The sequence below is a fragment of the Pelodiscus sinensis genome, chromosome 4 (assembly GCF_052426305.1).
Source record: "Pelodiscus sinensis isolate ZL-2025 chromosome 4, ASM5242630v1, whole genome shotgun sequence".
Lineage (NCBI taxonomy): Eukaryota > Metazoa > Chordata > Testudines > Trionychidae > Pelodiscus > Pelodiscus sinensis.
Genome location: NC_143055.1, coordinates 87,495,710 through 87,512,584, shown reverse-complemented (window position 1 = coordinate 87,512,584; position 16,875 = coordinate 87,495,710). Strand labels below are relative to the sequence as shown.

Genomic DNA, 16,875 nt, shown 5'->3' with positions numbered 1-16,875 from the left:
TTTTGCTGTTTGAACACTCACAGGACCAGAGCTATGAAACAGAAGCAGAGATCCCCAGAGTTTGCCCTAAAAGACAACTAGACCTGACAGATTACTAAAATTCTGTCACCTCTTGAAGCTGTAGACTGTAATTCATTTGTGTACATATGTTTGCCTGCTTTAACCCTTTAGTAGCTCTATTTCTTCTCCTAGTTAATAAATCATTAGATCATTTTCTGTAGGATAGACTTAGTGTGAAAACTAAGAACATGTCTACACTAGGAAATTATTTTGAAATAACTAACTCTGAAATAATAACGCCTGAAATAACTATTTTGAAATAAGCTTATTCCCCAGGGAAAGCAGGAATTATTATTTCTAAATAACCAGCCCCTTAACAAATTTAGCTTGTTATTTCAAAATAACTCCCTAATGTAGACCAGGACTAAGGTACACATTTACATCATCTCTTGGGACTAGGAACAATGTGACTATTTTGTGTACAGCAACCATCTACCTCTAAGCCCAATTTGCAAAGCAAAGGCTGGCAAGGCAGACCAGAGTGCCTGACATAAGACTGATATAGTGCTTTAGTAGTGCAGAATTTTTACTGGGTTGGTGAAATCTAATTATAGAACATACAGTCACTTTGGGTTTTCTACTCTGCTTTTGAACAGTCTGCCTTGAAATTGGTACTCGTGATCATGGGCCATTCTATACAACATGGCAGCAGGCAGAAGGAAGACATATATTATTCCTTGATTTGAGGGCCACTGACCGCCCTAATACCATACAAAAGTGGCTCTTGGGTAGCTTTAAATCGTGCCACTGATTTTTGATGGACTCAGAATCAATGGAGGATTACATAACTCTGTATAACTCTACCATTCCCACTCCCCATCTTTGACAGGTTCCTACTCCAAGGTCTTGGGCACTGGTCTGGCATAGATATTCTATGTGGAAAGCTTCTTTATACCATGGGAATTCTCTGGTGCGAATTTTCAGGCTGATTATAGCTCCATTATATCTCTTGAACACTAAAGGCCTGGATCAAGTTAACAAGCCTGACCATAAGTGATTATTAACCTTTCTTCGGGATATTTCCCTTACAGAAAGTGTAGTTACTTTTGGACTCTAACATTTTCCACATCCTTACTAATGACAAAATTCTTTCTTCCAATCCATGCACAGGAATTCCAGTGAGAGGATGATGTATTAATTAGAGAGCAGAACCGAGCCCTACAAATTTGATTTGTTTTTTGTTTGCTTTTATTTTTTGTTGGGGTTTTTTTTTGAGAGGGATGGGGATGTTGCACATATCAAAGGCAATGGGCATATTGGCAAAGTCATTTAAATTTTATAGAGTTTCTCAATACTTAATATTCCTACATAAAGGGAAAATAACATAGTTGATATAGTTAACTCAGAATCTTAAAGTTCCTTCAACAGAAAGAAAAGAAATTTTATCTTCCTAATAGAACAATAAACTTAGCTACCCAAATGGAATATTTTAGGCTATATACTAATGGTACTGCTGAGTGCTGAATTTTAATATTTCTTTTAAACGTTTTCTCCTGAGATACTGTTAATGAGTTATCCCCTCTTCCCAGCTCTTCATGGAGATGAGCATGTAAGATGTAAAATGTACTGCTTATATAGGAAAATGTTCTGTGAAGTACTTACAGAATATTTTATTCTGGTTCTTCAAGACTTTTCGTCATCACACCTTTTTTTTAAAACTAAATTTATTCTCACCTATGAAACATCTCCCAAATGTCTTTTCAAATATTTATAATTCATATTTGGGGAAGGAAGAAACTTCTTCTAACCACAGATGCAGGAATAGGATAGTGGCAAAACCCAGCAGAGTTGGTCACATCTATCAGGCAGACTAGTGATTTAAGAACCTCAAAAGATTTAGAGTTTGGGTTTGATTCAGGTAGTAAAAAAATGGCTGAAAATCTCATGAAAGCAGATCTTCTCTGGAGAATTCTGATATATTGTCAGTCTGAAAATACCTCTTCTCTCCACTATCTATAGCACTAAAGGTAGAGATCTATGTCTGGTCCAGGATGGTTAAACCTGTGGTCCATTTAAGGATTGCCTTTCTTTCCTTGTTCACGGGCACTAATAAGACCATCCTTCTTCTTGGGGCACCATTCTGTGCAGGGATGAAAAGCTGCATGTCCGCACTGCCATGGCTATATGCAACTATTTCTCTTCTCCTTAATCCCATGTTGGGTTAGGCAGTGCCAGGAGCAATTGGGTGTCCAGCAGAATCCTAGCAAAATCACCCCAAGAGGCTTAGCAGAAGGAACCAGAGTAGCAGTAATGAGCATGTACAGTGAGTGGGCAGCCCAACATTTGGATCTCTAAACATGTATCAGGAACCAGAACTTTAACTTTGGGAGGGTGACAGGGAACCAAATAATAAAGCACTATTCCAAAATGCCCCTTATCCCTTGTGCATTGAGGTTTACACGGACCTTGGCATAGCTCTTAAGACGTGGAATAACAATTTCAGGATACCTCCAGTATCCCAAAATAGCTCCGCAGTGTAGACGTAGCCAAAGGGGTATGTGTGTATGTCTTTGTGGTTTTAGTGGAGGGTTCTTTTCAGTTTCCAGAGACTGGTAGGGACAGTGTCCTGTAAGGGGAACACAAACAAATAAGAGGAAAGAAGGTGGACACCTTTATGGACATGCACAGAATGTAGGTTTAGATAGAACTGTTATAAAAAAAAGGGATGTCTGCCCAGAATGGGACAACTGAGCTCCCTCTGGGAAACTCCAGCAGGAATTATCTGTCTATTGATGATCCAAGTCATAAGAGACCCATCAGATCCTAACACTATTGTCAAGGATATGAATTTAAGTATATTTGTAACTGGTGCATAGGTCTGTATAGGATTTGTATATGCTTGGGTAATCATGAATGTAATTTTAATAAAACTTATAAACTAGACTAGGCTTTGTAATGGTGGATATTTACAGGGTCACAACCTTTGGTTTCTATGTGTTTCTAGAGATTCTAAATTTGAAGCAAGTAACAGAGGTGATTTTCATTCTGTTAAGCTTGAAACTGTAGCTGCTAGAACTGAACCCATGATGCTGTCACATCACATTACAAAATTTACTTATAAGAAAAGACTTCAAATACAAGGAGGAACTAGAAATGCTGGTGCAGGAAAAGAGTTTCTCCCACAGACACAGCCACCACCTCTTACAGAGTTCATTTTATTTTGCCAACAGAAGAGAGCTCTCCTCAGCACAAAATATCTTCACCTGATACACCACAGTGACTTATCTCCCTTCCCCGCTTTGTGCTCCCCCTGTTGGCTTGATAATTTTGTTTATCTGATATATAAGTACATTCTCATTGCCTTCCGAAGTACTTTGGAAGTAACTGCCTAATGGAGAAATCAACTTCCCTTGTTTAGGGTGGGCTACCCCTTGTTTGACTGGCAAACACACTTTAAGAATTATCATTTCAGTTTATGCCATTGTTTGCACCTACATTATACAATATTATTAATATCCGGTGAGTTATGAACTTTCCAAAAATGTATTATTTATATCTTTTAGATACAGATTATAACAATAGTGATTTGCGGTATATTGTGTTCCTCTAGCTAGTTCAAATTTACTGTTAGTTATCAGGGCACTCTTGATCCTCTTGCCCTTGGGCTCCTCTTAATACCACAGTATCAAGAGCTTTCTCTTGAGTTATTTCTGACTTAATCCCCTTGTAAAAACCACCATTAAAAATCACACTAACCATTTCTAAAAGATATATAAAGCAAGAAGGAAAATAGCCAAATATTTTAAAGCATAAGAAATTAAGTAAGGTTTTCTTTTAACCAGTGCCCTTATTACCTTCCCCTACAGCTGTCTAACATTTCAAAGGGGGATATGTTTGCTTTGACAGTCAATATTAACTTCTTTTTATTTTAAGAGAAAGTCAGTTTAGATATTTATGAGCTGTTACTCAAATTCTATTTGATTTTGTATTAAACTAAACAAAACAAACTTAACTCACACAGTAGGGAAAGAAAAGAAAAGCATAATAGAAAGTACAACTTTTGTCAAATATATTCTTTTGCTTGGATCATGGTTGGTGGGAAATTACAGGCACAGCACAAGGTCCTATCAGCCACAACAAACTTTTAGTGGCTTTGGAATATTAAAGTTACTACTTCCACCTTTCCTTTGTCTTTACAGGCACCTAGAAGTGTTGCAAAATAGACATTTATCTGTGCTGGCTAAGCCAGATTCTTGAAGAAAAAGAAAAAAATTGAAAAGAGGAGGAATAAGGTGGAGGGAGGAAGGGGATAATAGCATGAATCTGGTAGAAGTCATGATTAGAACTGTGTGAATCCTTTCATAGCAATTCCAGATGACACTAAATCCTTGTCAGCACAGGCACATTTTGTCACCAAAAAATTGCCTTTTGAGCGTGCACATTACAACGTGACAAATATCATGACATATGGTCACTTTTGGTGACAAAAACTTCCAGCCCCACGAGGGACTTATCATGCAATGTGTACTAGGTAGGGTTTTGGTTGAGTTTATTGGTCTCAGCATGTATCCCACAGTGCCCCTTTTAGCCACTCTGGACATCACCTTGAACTCAGCTGCCTTTCAGCCAGGTAATGTTTATAGGTAAAGAGATGCTCCCATCCCATCTCCAGACACTAGGAAATTTAAATCCATTCCCTGTGTCTGTGGCACATTATGTAGTGGTTCTCATGGCATCTCCTCAGGGAAATAGGGGTGGTGGCTATCATTTCAAAATCTCTCCTGCTTGGAACAATGTATAGCTTTTGGATCTAACTGGTGTTTGGTATGAAGAAACAGTGTAGTCAAGATGCAAGTGAGCCATAGGACCTGAAACACTTAAAGTTGCATTTCTCGAGCCCTCTGAGAAAGGATATGAGCAATACACCCCACAATGCAGAGCCATGATCAAGGAACTCCGGCAGAACTACCAGAAAGCAAATGAGGCAAACAGCCTGTCTAGTACTGCACCCAGAAATGCTCATTGTTTTTAAAGAACTGGATGAAATCCTGGATGGGAATCTCACAATCAAACCTCACAATACTATAGATAGCTCTCAGAGAACAGAGCCAGAAATACTTGTCCCAGATACACAGACTAAAGCTGATCAGGAGATTGAAGAGGGCCAGGAGGTGAGGTTCAATCCAATGACAACCTGTGCGCCCGGCAATAAGGAACTGTTCTCAAGTAAAGATATTTGCGACAATGCTTAGCAACTCATTGTGGAAGAGATACCGCATATTGAGGCAATGGAAGGGATGCAGGATACATTGTTGTGCAGGCAGGTGGAGTTGGGGCCTGAGCAGGTGGAAGCCATGCAGGCGGTATGGTAGTGGTGCTGGAGTGAGTGGTTGCTGTGCAGGCCTGGTGGAGTGGGGAGCTAAGTAGGCAGCAGCTATTCAGGGCGGCAAATTGCTCTATACAGTCATGGAGGAGGGGGTAGCAGTACTGGACAACCAGAGGCTGTATTTCTGTGAGCTGCCTAGAACTCCATGGGTCTGCATTATGGCCTAACACAACATCGATGCATGCACAGATAAGAAGACAGTCTTCCTGAGAAATAGTATTGATTATTTGCTTTATGTTCTTACTAATTTTGTCATGGAGATTCCATAGCAGGGCTGCTTTTTCCCTATCCCCATGGTACGACACTTTCCCAAACCGCACAATTTGGCTGCATAAGGACCAGGGAGCCTCCAAAAGTGCAGCATAGGTTTGTTTGTTAACCTTCAGCAAGGATAAGTTAACAAGAGTGATTGCAGCCTGTGGACAAGTGTAGGATTATCAAAAATAATTTTCTTGTACAAAAGCTGCACAAATGCGATCTGTATTTTCTTGGGGAGTCATAAGCAACCCCATTTTCCCACCACCACATTTAAAACTCATCATGATCACAGTGTCTGCAGAGATCTGTGTTCACTTGCAGGCTAATCCAAAAAGAAGAGTGATTTTTTTCAGGGGCATGCTTGCTAGTGAAATACAACAATCTTGATCATGATAAGTAGAGTCACTCTATGTTAATGGTTATTTTTGCAGACCATATCTTGAGAACTCAGCCGATGTATCCACCAGCAGACGGACTACAGCAACTGAGGAAAAAGAAGCCAAAGATGCACAATGACGAGGTGAAGGATTTGCTGTGTCACTCAACAAGTCAGTCAGGGTGTGTCTAGAGTACAGGATTTTTTCAAAAAAAGGCAACTTCCCCTGCGTCTAGACTGCTGCCGCGTTCTTTTGAAAGTAAATCGAAAGAATGTGGCAGTTTTTTCGACCGTGGAGAGCCTCGTTTTACAAGCAATTATGCCTTTTTTTGAAAGTGCTCTTTCGAAAGAGGCTTGTAGTCTAGACATAGCCTCAGAGAAAAAAAGACCAACAAAGAGAGCAGTGACAAGCTACGGAGAGGGAGCATAGAGAGCAGAGATAGGGACAAGGAGAAGAGAGAGCAGAGACAAAATGCAGAAAACTAAGGACTAGAAGAAATTAAAATCTATAGTTGGGGGCAGTAAATTATATCTGGGAAATGGTGTCTCTGGAGGTGTATTTAGAATTATGTAATAAAAGAAAGCAAAAGAAAGAATCACCCTACATAAGAAATTAAGTTTGTGTGTTTAGATATGGTAAATTTAGTCACCATTGCTTAATATATAGTGACAGACCTAAAGATGAAAAATGGATAGAAAAAGAGCCTTTTGGATGCCTGCAGTTCAGAAGTCCAAAAGAATTTCTAATTTGAAAACCATAATGGTACCTGAATAATGTTAGCATTAGACTGGATAAAGGTTGTACAGAATATGACATCTATTATATTTTTAGATTCATTATCAGATATACTGGTTATTAAAAGGGGTGCCTGTGACGGGGTGGTGGGGATCGTGAGTCCCAACCCCGCGCCCCACACTGGGGCACCACGGGGGACAGGCGCTGAAACGCCTGAGCGGCTCTGCCGTGCTTATTCGGCAGCGGCTGCCGATGTAGGCAGGGGCCGGGCGGTGGGGATCGCAAGCCCCAACCCTATGCCCCACGCCAGGGGCGCCGCGGGACATTGCCGCAGGGAAGTCCGAGCGGCTCTAACACGCCAGCCCAGGGACGGTGGTCGGTGCAGGCGCAGGAGCCTTCGCCCGGAGGGACCGCCCACGCACGCGCCCAGCCCCTCTTGCAGGGGGCATGCGCCGGCGTCCCTGAGGAGGAGCGCGGGGTTTAAAGGCCTGGACTCAAAGGGGGGAGAGGAGGGAGCTCCGGGGAGACGGGGTGAGAACGATTGCTCCGGACGACGGCGGGGTGGAAGGACCCAGGACGGGCAACCGACTGTCCCGCAACCTGAGTGGGTGAGTCAACCCCGAAAACACCGCTGAACCAAACTGAGACATACAGACCCGAAAGGGTCGGAGGAAGCAGCCCAGGACGGGGTCAGAAACCCCAGGGACCAGTGTGTTGCGGCCATAGTCCCCTCCCCCCCGGTCGGACAGCGCGTCTCAGATGCACTCCCTTAGGGTCCTGGGCTGGGACCTGGAGAGGGGGTGGGCCCAGGTCCCCCTCCGCCCCAGTCGGATACCGGGGAACCATCCAAGAGACAAATCAGCGAAGGATAACGACCCCTCTTCCCGAGGTAGGGGCCAGGACCGTTACAGTGCCTTAGTAAGCAAATGATCTAATAAATAATTTATTGTTTTTGATAACAGAATTAGTATGTTCAGGTGTGAAAACTGTTCAAGCATGGATTCCAGCACATGTTGGATACCTGGTAATGAAATAATCTAATATTCCTGTTTGCACAAAGGAATCTATATCAATTTCTTTATACATTAAAGTTTGATTTAAAAAGGACTTAATGTGAAATGGCAAAAATGGTGGATCAGGAAGAAAAAGAGGAAGAAGGTTTCCTGAGGTATGCCCCATATTAGAAGATATTGCATTAGTCCAAAGCTATGAAGGGATCAGAGAAGTATTCATGTTTAGACTATTAACTGGGCACTTGTACATTGAACAGCAATGCATAGTTACTGAATAGATGCAAACATGCCTTAAAGAAATAGAAAATCATCAGAAGACATGCAGACAATGTTCCCAGGAAAGAAAAGCTCTTTCTGAAGAGTTTGGATCTTTTAAGGGGACTGATTATATGTGGAGTTTAGCGAGAGCACTGGGCAAGCTGGATAAGAATAAAAAAGCTGTTATGTTGTTGTTATTTTTAAGAAGGTAGAATAGGTAGGAGAGTTCAGAGGCAAGAGTATACCATTAATAAAATAGGAGTTGGCTGTATCTAAACTTATAGGTAAGTTTGCTTCATTGTAAAGCAGAAGATGATGATGACCCAGGGATGCACAGCTAATTGGTTCACTCAGGAACAACATGAGCTGAGAGCTGCCAGAGGCAGATGGTGATTCCTGAGAAAGAGCTGATGAGAAAAAAAAAAGAAAGGTTCGCTGCCTGGCATCCACAAACCAGAGAGCTGGGGCAGAAGACGGGTGATGATAAGAGGAGTACCAGATGGAGATGTTTGTGGGGTCTCAGCCACAGGGACAGACCCAATGGCCAAAAAGGGACTTTTCTTGTGATGTCTGACTGCCAGAGAGCCAGGCCTCAGAGGAACCAAGAGAAGGTCAGGGGTATGAGGGATGCTTCCAGAAGAAGGACTGTGGAGTTCCTGCATTCTCAGAAGGAAGGGCTGTGATGGCTGTCCTAGCAGAGTGACAAAGCAGGACTGACAAAGAATCGATGGTGAGAAAAAAACTGGATTTTAAAGACTACATGTTCTGGGGAGTGATATGGATAATGATTGGGGAATTTGGAAATGTAGTCTTTTCCAGTCTGTTTAGTTAATTAACCATGGATTAGGCAATACATTCACGTGGAATTAGTGTGGGCTCAAAAGAGAAAATGAGACAAGAAACCACATACTGGACTCCCCTGAAGTCACACATTTTGCATACCAATATTTTTCATAACTTCTATATCTATAAACAATTTTATATAACAGACTGAGTTGGACTTCTGTTACTTTGGGCACTTTAGGCTGTGTATACTTGGAACTAGGAGTGGGGTTCTCAGCTTGAGTCGACATTCTCATGTTAACGTTCATTGAGCGAGCCAGTTAAAAAGAATAATGTATTGTAGTAGCACAAGCAGTGGCAAGTGGCAGTACAAACTAGCTGTCTCAAGCACACACCAGCCCAGACCTGATGGGCACATAACAGAGACAGGTGTCAGAGGGGTAGCTGTGTTAGTCTGAATCTGCAAGAGCGGCAAGGAGTCCTGTGGCACCTTATAGACTAACCGAAGTGTTGGAGCATAAGCTTTCGTGGGCAAAGACCCACTTCGTCAGATGCACGACGTGCAGGACATGCATCTGACAAAGTGGGTCTTTGCCCACGAAAGCTTAAGCTCCAACACTTCGGTTAGTCTATAAGGTGCCACAGGACTCCTCGCCACTATAACAGAGACAGCTAGCCATTGCCATCACTTGCCATTGCCTGTGCTATCTATAGCTATGCTACTGGCTTTAGTAAGCTATCTCAATGAAAGCTGGGGTAAGTATGCTTATTAAATCTGGGACTCACTCCACTAGCTCCAAGTGTAAATGTAGCCTTTGAATATAGGAATCTGTATAGCATTATGTTTAGATGGTTTTCATGTCTCCCTTAGTCACTGTTTGACAAATCCATATTTAGTTATTTTAATCATTTGACACAATTCTATCCCTTCCAGAGCCTTAATTATTTTTGTTGATCTTCTCTTTGACCCCCTATGATATACTGACATATTCTGGAAGTTAAGCCATTCTTTTTAACAAAGGACTGAAAATAAATAGAGATAACAGTTCTAAATGTACACATGAAAATTAATGGAGAGGGACACTTCTCAGAAAATGACAGTGAATGGTGCCATATGGCCTGAAGTATGTATTTCTATCTCCTGATTTTGAGAGTAGCTTCAAGCTTGCCCATATTTGTTTCCAAACAACTGTATGTATGATAATCACTTGCACATGTGATTTGTACAATACCAGTTGTGTGTTCAAAGGATAAAATGTATTCATACAAACTCTATTTTCATTCAGAAATGGGGTATGCAATTTATTACAAAGTTTAGCATTCTCAAAGAGACTATATTTTGAATGTATCCCCTGTAAATAATTTAAAGCAAAATTAAGAGCTACTTTAGGCATTGATTATGGAAAATATATCTATGATGGCCTTATATGATATTTTTAGTTCTATTTCCATATATATAGAAATATGATGAAAAGATGATGTTACCATAACTAAAATAACAAACCATGATTTGACAAAAGAGTTAACAAGTTTAAGATTACATTGACCATAAAAATGCTGTTTAAATAGGTACCTGTTGTACTCTCTAGAGTGATGAGTGATGTTTAGAAAAGCTCAAGCTAGCGACAGAGAAAGTTAATAACATTCATTTAAAAAATATGAAGAGGTTTTTCTCACATTATATATTAGTGTTAAAATTATGGTCACTTGAATAAATTATTTCTTTTCTCATTTACACAGAAATTTCTTGCAAAAATGGTACATTCCCATTATGAGACAGAAATAAATTCAGATGACAGCTGTAACAATTGTGGGGGTCATTTAATAACAAATCAATTAATGAAAAATAACTCTCCAGTGTCGACATGCCCTTAAAATTTTATACAATTGAGTTTTATATGGCTAGAAGCCCACAGTGACTGTAGATTACCTAAATTGCCTTTGGGTAGGGTTTTTAAAACCTGCACTCTCTTGTGGATTTTTTATTGAAGTTGGGGTTAGATTCTTGGGAAGGGAAATCCCTTTGTCTCAGAGGTTGAGAGAGAGAAGGGGTCTGGAAATAAATCTCTCCCCCCTGTGAGCCCTTCAAATATATTCATTAACAATTTCTGCAGCTTCCAAAACTGTAGAAGGTGGGTGTTTTTGTCACAAATGGCTGCCTTTTTATCTGTAACTGCCCACAGCAATTGATCCTACGTCATTAAATCAAACAGATCTCATAATCAACCTCAGCCTCCACCCCATTATCAATTTTCTCATAAAATTACACGTTTTATGTATATATTCAACATGAGTGATATGGTGAAACATTTGTAGATTTCTATACTTCAGTTGATAGAATCAGGGTAATCTTAAACCTTTCGGTATATATTTTTTTTCAGTTTCATATGCAGCATAACATCACCCTTCTCTCTTTCCTTAAAAATCTTGTCTCACCTTCCTAGTTTATTTGGTCAAGAAGATAGGCATCTACTTATCCTGTGGGATCTTTTGGATACTACACAGTCTCCCAAAGATAGGCACAATTTTTTGGAATAGCTTGTCTCTTTATATATTGGGCATGCTTTCTCCCACTCCTTTTTATACTCTGACTTAGTAGCATTCCTTTTGCTACTCCAGTATTGAGCTTCAATGTGAGAGCACCTTTCTCACCATTTTTGTTGTTGTTGTTGTTCCACGCATCTTTGCTGGGCTTTCTCTCAGTCTCTTTGGTCTCTTTTAACTGCGGCTCCACCATCACACTCTGGTTCCTGGTTATCTGGTACTTCAATTGAACCAGTTTCACTGCAACTGCATGGGCAGCTGGAATAAGAGGAAAGGGGAGGCAATGTTTTCCCTAGGTCTTAGTGCTCAACCTGTCCCTTTTTTCTATCTCTATTCTGACCATTCCTGAGGCTCCCACAGCAGACTGTTGCTGCTTGTAGACTGGTAACTCTTTCCCCGAAGTGGATCTGTCAACTTAAAAGTGAAAAGCCTTCCAGACCTATTAATATAACATTGAACCTATGAAAGAGCCTCTAAATGGGAATGAAGCCATTTAATGTGCATGTGTAAACCCTGAATTTGTTAACAAAACATTGGTCTATTGCTAGGTCTACAAGACCTTAGTTTAAAATTGGCTTTAAATATTTCATTAGTTTGTTTTTATGAAGAGCTGTTTGTTGGGGCTTTGGCCCAATCAATATGTTCTGACAGTGGAGCAGCTTCAGCTGAAAAGAGCAAGGGATAGAATAGCACCATGTCAGGTCAGAATAGCACCATGGTCAGCAGCACTTAGGCCATTCACTTGAAAGGTAAGAAACTGTAGCCAGACAGGAACCCCCCCTGCAACATCCATTTTGCTTGCCCCTCTGAGGTGCCTGGAGCATACAAGGCATAGAAAACAATAAAATCAGCATAGTCTTTGAAGCCTTGACAGAAGGCCCAGATATGCTGGCCGCTGTGACCCTGGATGGCTGTAAACAGAGATACGCCATTGACCTGCAAGAGGCTGCGAGAATTGCCTTGGCTGGCACCTATATTGATACGAACACACAGCCGTCCTCGGGGGAGAGGAGGGGGGGAATCGCCCGCTACGCAAAGAATGTCCAGTACTCCCAATTTAGTTCTCTCTCTTACAAGTGTAAATTAAGTTCACAACTCCCTTGTAACAACTGGCGTCACAAAGATAAACCAGCACAATTTGGCATCTTAGATAAAAAAAGAGGCTATGTGCCCCTACGGGTATAAAGATGGGTCCAGCAGCACACTCACTCTGAGCGTCAATCTACCATCTACCTGCTGGTCGGGTTAGGTGATTGCCTCCCGAGGTCCACATGGGGATGCCCAGCCTCATATTCGTCTTTCCCAGGGAATTGAGGGACTGATCCTGGCCTGACACACTGGAATCGAGGGACGCAGAAGGGGGTAAAAATTGTACCTGTATGTGTCCTTTTGTTTTAGTGCATGCATAGAATAGAGCTCTTTAAAGATTAAGCTGTCACTTGGTACCATTATTTTCTATCTTCCTTTTTCCTTTGTAACCATTTTAGATCCGTATTTGCTAGCAGTTAAGAATTAGAACAATAGCCACTGTAACCACATGCTTTAGAAACCTCTTTAATAAACCTGTAACTGTTTAAGCTTTAACCTGACTCCTCCAGTTGCTGTAACAGAGCAAAACACAATTAAAAGAACTCCAGTCAGTCATAGGGGCAGACGCAGTGAGAGCTGGGCATTTGGGTTTTGTCGCCTCCATGACAAAACTCTCCTTGGGTTTTGTCGCCTTGGGGTATCCGTCAGCTCTCCAATAGGCTGCCCACTGCGAAGGGACCCTGGTACTACCAGTTGAAGACTATAACATACACATACCACGCACTGCCCTGACCATCGGCTGATAGAAACCAAGTTTCAAATCCCTTCTCAGCAAGCTTAAAGGGGGATTTGATCCCCAAGCTAAAACATGCTAAGCACATATTCCAGATTGCTAAACTCCACAAGGATGCTGCCTAGCCTTGTGACCCCCTCATGAGTATGGAATTAAAGTGGAACAACTGCAGCAGAACAGAATGAGGCAGCAAACACCAGGCCCACCTCAGGGAGACCACATCTGAGTCCAGCAGCCTGATGTTCACTTCATATACAACTGCTCAAGTCCCTTTTCAGGAAACTGAGAGAGGAATTAAATGTGTATCACCCACACATCTGGGTAAGCACCCAGACCACTGACCTACAAAAGGATTCAGCAATTAGACTTTGCCTAATTGCTACTTAATAACAATGACACAACTTTAAGATGGTAAAAGGCACAATCCACCTTAGTCTATCTCTTAGATCCCTTACTGGGACTCACACATGAGAGAATACAGACCCCTATTCAAATCCTTTCTCCTCAGGTAGGAAGAAGGAAATTGAACCAGTGTCTATCCTGCCAAGGTGCCAGCCTCTGCTTGTGATTCCTGGCCAGGTTTGGAATTAGGTACCAAATCATTTCTCATGAGGTACCTTTGAATGCCCTACCAAACAACGGAGGCCATAGGAGGAAGGAGGCTTAGGCCTACCATTATCTTTAGCTTACTAATAGGGGCCTCATCTGTGCCTTCAGGGAGGAGGGAGCAGCTCCTATTTCAGCATGAAAAGCCATTACAAAGGCAGGATATGTTAGAGATATATAAACCATTGGAGAAGTGATTTTATCAGTAATAGGGATGTGTTACTGAGAATTGGCCTCGAGATGACTAAGGTCCTCATTGGGCACTGACAGCTGGAACTTGTTGGTCATAGAGTCCACCTCAGAGATAAAGTTCCTGCATAGTGAACACTGAAGACTTAGGTCAGGAGGAGATGTTACTCAGTCACAGACAAGTGGCAGCCTTGTGGTCATCCATGATTAATTTGGCTGTATTGGATCAGTAACACCTTTGAGGAGCTTTAAAATGCCTGGAATAAAGCTATACAAAGTGTTCATGCACATTCAGTGTTATGGATCTTCTCTGTCAAGCATACTGTTGTTATGAAAGAACCCTCAGGTTCATTGAAAGGATCAGAGAACTTTCATAGTATCATAGAATACTAGAGCTGGAAGGCACCTTGAGAGGTCATCAAGTCCAGTCCCCTGCCCTCATGGCAGGACTAAGAACTGTTTATGTCATCCCTGATAGACATCTGTTTAACCCCGTGGTCACCAACACGGTGCCCGTGGGCGCCATGGCGCCCGCGGGGGCATTTGCATGCGCCCGCCAGGTGCTCGGGGCTGGCCTGGCCCCGGGCACATGGCGCGGCGCTTGTGGGGGGGGGGGGGGGGAAGCGCCGGCCCCAGGCGCGCGGCACTTGCTGGGGGAAGCTCTGGCCCCAGGAGCGCGGCGCTTGCAGGGGGGAGGAGCGCCGGCCCCGGGCGTGCGGCGCTTGCGGGGAGGGGCACCGGCCCCGGGTGCGTGGCTATGGGGGGGACCGCCCCCGGGCAAGTGGCTATGGGGGGGGCCTCCCCCGGGCATGCGGTTATGGGGGGCGCCCCTGGGCCCGACAACCACAAAAGGTTGGGGACCACTGGTCTAACCTGCTCTTAAATATCTCCAGAGATGGAGATTCCACAACCTCCCTAGGCAATCAGGGGCAAATGTACTCCTCAGGGCACAGACGTTGTTCAGAGGTAGACCAGCTCTAGATCTAGACTAATTGCCTAGTTTTATAACATGCTACAAAAAAAAGCTCTAGCAAAGACATTACAAACTGAAATCTCATACAGACAATGACTTGTTCATAGTGTTCCTTCTTCTGAAATGTAAATACAACATTTATATTGCAATTGATTTATTTTATAATAAGGAGAATGTAAGCAATTTTTCAGTAATGGGGTGTGGTGACAATTTTGTCTTTTTATATCTGATTTAGTAAGCAAGCTGTTTTTAAGTGAGGTGAAATGGAGTACATAAGGCAAATCAGCCTCCTGAAAGAGACACAGCAGTTTTGAAAGGTTGAGAACCACAGCACCATTTTGGTGATTCACAGAGTGGAGCCAGAGACCTGTGCAGCTTCAGAAGATAGCTGGAATTCTGAAAGGGGAAGGAGAAGTCTCTACATAGCTCCTTCCTCAGGGACCTGGAGAATGTGAGGATTTGATGCAATTGTTGCAAAGCTAATATGTATGGTATGTGGGTGTATTATCATTCATCATTACATTTAAGATTACAGGGCAGATTGAATCAAATGAAAGCACGTGGTACTTCTCTTATACCTTACTCTTTCAGCTGTTTTCATAGTCAGATATACATCAGCACATTCATCTAGACTTTGTTGCACTTTTGGGATACCAGAAGTATCCCAAAATAGCAACGACGCGTCATTAAAAGTACCCGCTTTTCCCCCAAATAGTGGGCACGCTATTCAGGTGTCCCTGTAACCCTCATCCCATGAGGGCTAAGGGATTTGTCAGAATATTGTCTTATTTTCAAAATTGGCATTGTCTAGACAGCGCCAAATTTCAAAATAATCTCTTTCAATTTAGACTTGGAAAAAGCTACGCAATTTGCATAGCGCAAATCGTGTAACTTATTCTGACAGAACGGTGCTGTCTAGATGCACCCTTCCATTCAGTTTAGAATTTGAAGGTTTTCATGACAACTAAAAGGGCTTCAGATTTTGAGTAAAATCCTGGCCCCATTGAAGTCAATGGCAAAACTTCAATTTATTAATAAGTCCAGAATTTCACCCTTCATTTTTTTTAAAGAAAGTTTAAATTCTGAGGCAAGAGATGTTATTATCCAGGGAAACATGCTAGTTTGGAAAGGCCATGAGTTGACTCAACCTGATATTGGAATAAAGTTACTGGAATAGATTTTCTAATACCTCTTGCTCGGGACCACTCAGATCTTAAGGGTGCCAGACCAGGGAGGTCCAAACTGTATTCACTTTTTATGGTTGGTTGTCTCAATAACCCAATACTAATTCCTGCATTAATTGGGTGGACCAATATTTAGAAGCAAGTTTAGTGCCTTAGGAGTGTTTAATTTACCAGAGAAATGACTGGGAGCTCATTTTGTCTCCATAAACTGACCCTAGTTTCAAGATTGTTGTGCTCCTTTCTCATATAATCCTAGCCAAGTTTGCAGTCATTTTTCTATTGCACATACAGTAGAGATTCCCCAAAATAATGCATAAAGCATATCTTTTAGAAAAAAAATAACTAGGGCTGTCAAGCAATTAAAAAAATTAATCATGCTTAATGATGTGATTAAAAAAATTAATTGTGATTAATTGTGCAATTAATTGCACTATTAAACAATAATAAGAATACAGACACCCTGCTCCAACCCAATGCCCTCATCCCTCCTACAGAGACAGGCACCCATAGCTGCCCTGCTCTAACCCAGTGCTCCTGCCTTCCCCCAGAACCAGCCATCCCCCCAACATCCCTGCTCTAACCCAATGCCCTCACCCCTCCTGCAGAGCCAGATACCCCCATGCCACCTGCTCTAACCCAATGCCCCACCTCTCCCACAGAACTAGGGACATAACCTAATGGGCTGTTGGATAAGGCAGTGGCTCCGTGGGAGGAGCCAACCTCCCCTACATCACACCGCCCTTGGTC

At 42.2% G+C, this 16,875-nt stretch overlaps 1 long non-coding RNA gene across 1 annotated transcript in view; it reads left to right on the top strand.

Annotated features, from left to right (window-relative positions):
- Positions 1 to 16,875, top strand: part of LOC142829430 (uncharacterized) — a 50,617-nt gene that overhangs the window by 25,113 nt on the left and 8,629 nt on the right. Inside the window, exon 2 of the long non-coding RNA XR_012903834.2 lies at positions 6,076 to 6,164. This is a non-coding gene — a long non-coding RNA (uncharacterized LOC142829430). The remainder of the gene's footprint in view (positions 1 to 6,075; positions 6,165 to 16,875) is intronic.